This window comes from Erythrolamprus reginae, chromosome 10 (genome assembly GCF_031021105.1).
Source record: "Erythrolamprus reginae isolate rEryReg1 chromosome 10, rEryReg1.hap1, whole genome shotgun sequence".
Classification (NCBI taxonomy): Eukaryota; Metazoa; Chordata; class Lepidosauria; order Squamata; family Dipsadidae; genus Erythrolamprus; species Erythrolamprus reginae.
The window spans coordinates 29,976,009-29,978,508 of record NC_091959.1 but is presented as its reverse complement, the minus strand read 5'-3'; positions in this window follow the sequence as shown (position 1 = coordinate 29,978,508).

The window sequence follows — 2,500 nt, the reverse complement described above, 5'->3', positions numbered from 1 at the left end:
AACTTACTCAGTATGTATCATCTAAACGAAGACTTATGCTCTTAGAAAAAGAACTCCACGTTATCAAGAACGAGACAGTTGTTGCTCGTGCTTTTCCAATTAGAGGTGTTTACTACTTAAAGGCAAAACCCCAGATGAAAATTGAAGCAAGTATAAAAGTTCCAAGGTGCAGAGAGAGAGAGAGAGAGAGAGAGAGAGAGAGAGAGAGAGAGAGAGAGAGAGAGAGAGCCAAACCTGTTGCTACTGCAGAAACGAAGGCTCCTAGAGCCGATGAAGTTCAAAAGGTTGATCAAAGAACCAACCTGAGGTTCCGCATAACGTTGCAAACGTTAAACCTGTACTGACTAACTACTAATCTTTTCATTCCAGATGTGTTCACCGTTGGCATCGTCGTTTGGGCCATGCATCCTTTGCAGTTTTATCCAAGATGCCTGAATTTGTCAATGGTTGATAGTAGTAGTTGCGAAATTTACTTGGATTGTTCCGTTGGTATCCAAAGCAGCCCCTATTGGCAAACGTGCCACACGTTTGTGTGCACGGATTATTATTATTATTATTTTTTCGGGGGGGAGGGGGGGCTCATACCGACATTGTCGGTCCATTTCGACCTACTAAAGGTAATTTTCAAGTATTTCTTAACTATGCTTGATAATTATCCTAGATACGGTTTTGCGTATGTAACGAAACAAAAATCCTCTGGCCTTTCAGATCTTCGAAGACTTTGCTGCACACGTCTTCAATCGATCCCCATTGGGAGATCGTGGTGGAGAATTCATGTCTCAGCAATGGCAAGGATGGATGGAGACGAAATGGAATCCGTCACCAAACCTCAACACCTTACACTCCAAGCCACAGAGAGAGAGAGACAGAGACAGACAGGCGGACAGGGGGCTGGGGGGGCGGGAGCTGTACAGGCCAGGCTTCCGTCGGCGCTCGGCTCAGGCCGGTAGACCGGGGCCACTACCGCGCAACGACGGCACCCGCGGCCTGCGCTGGGATCGGCCGGGTAGACCGGTTCGCGGACGGTCCCACAACGCGGCACGTGCTCCCCGCGACGGGTACGAACGAGACGCCGTCTTCCCGCGCCGGCCGCCGGGTCGGAGAGGCCCGGTAGACCGGAACGACTACCGTCCGCGCACGGCCCCGGGGCCCCGCGCCGTCACAGAGTCGACGGGCAGGGTCCGCCGGCGCCGCCCAGGCCGCGTTCCCGTTCCGCGCGCCCGTGCGGGGTCCCCGAACGAGAGGCCGCCTTCCCGCGCCGGCGGCCGGGGTCGGAGAGGCCCGGTAGACCGGTCCGAATACCGTCCGAGGAGTTTCCCGGGGGCCCGCTGGGACCGAGTGGAGGTCCGAGGTCGGCGAACGGTATCCCCGCTCAAGGGGCACGACTGGGATAGGCCCGGTAGACCGGTACGCCTACCGTTCGCGGACGGCCCCGAGCTGCCAAACCGAGGCCGTTGATCCAGACGCCGCGTCGCGGCCGAGGTCCCCGAACGAGACGCTTGCTTGGAGCGCCGGCGCACGGGGTCGGAGAGGCCTGGTAGACCGGTGTGAGCACCGTCCGCGGAGCTTCCCGGGGACCCGGGGCCGCCGGCCAGGTTTCGGCCGAGGCCCGGGACCGGGCTCCCCCTCGCTGGGATCCAGTTCCGCCCGGCCGGCGCCCCGCTGGGACCGGCTGCAGGTCCGGGGGTCCGCCAACGGTTTGCGCGCTGGGGGCGCGCGACTGGGTACACCGGTGCCGCTACCGGTCGCGGGCGGCGCCGCGACGGGCGAGGTCCGTCACCGAGGCGCGGCGCTTCCCAGGCCGAGTTCCCCTAACGAGACGTTGGCTTCCCGCGCCGGCGCCCGGGGCCCCGAGAGGCCCGGTAGACCGGTGTGAACACCGTCCGCGGAGCTGCCCGGGGATCCGGGCCGCCGGCCAGGTTTCGGCCGAGGCCCGGGACCGGGCTCCCCTCGCTGGGATCCAGTTCCGCCCGGGCGGCGCCCCGCTGGGACCGGCTGCAGGTCCGGGGGTCCGCCAACGGTTTGCGCGCTGCAGGCGCTTCCCAGGTCGAGTTCCCCTAACGAGACGGTGGCTTCCCGCGCCGGCGCTCGGGGCGCCGAGAGGCCCGGTAGACCGGTGTGAGCACCGTCCGCGGAGCTGCCCGGGGGTCCGGGCCGCCGCCCAGGTTTCGGCCGAGGCCCGGGATCGGGCTCACCTTGTTGGGATCCAGTTCCGCCCGGCCGGCGCCCCGATGGGACCGGCTGGAGATCCGGGGGTCCGCCAACGGTTTGCGCGCTGGCGGCGCGCGATTGGGTACACCGGTGCCGCTACCGGTCGCGGGCGGCCCCGGGGCCCCGCGCCGGTCTGTCGGCGAGGCGCGGGGCTTCCCAGGTCGCGTTCCCCGAACGAGACGGTGGCTTCCCGCGCCGGCGCCCGGGGTCCGAGAGGCCGAGTGGACCGGTCCGACTAAAGTTCGCGAAGGGCCCCTGGGCCCCCAGCCGTCCCCGCGCCGACGCCCGA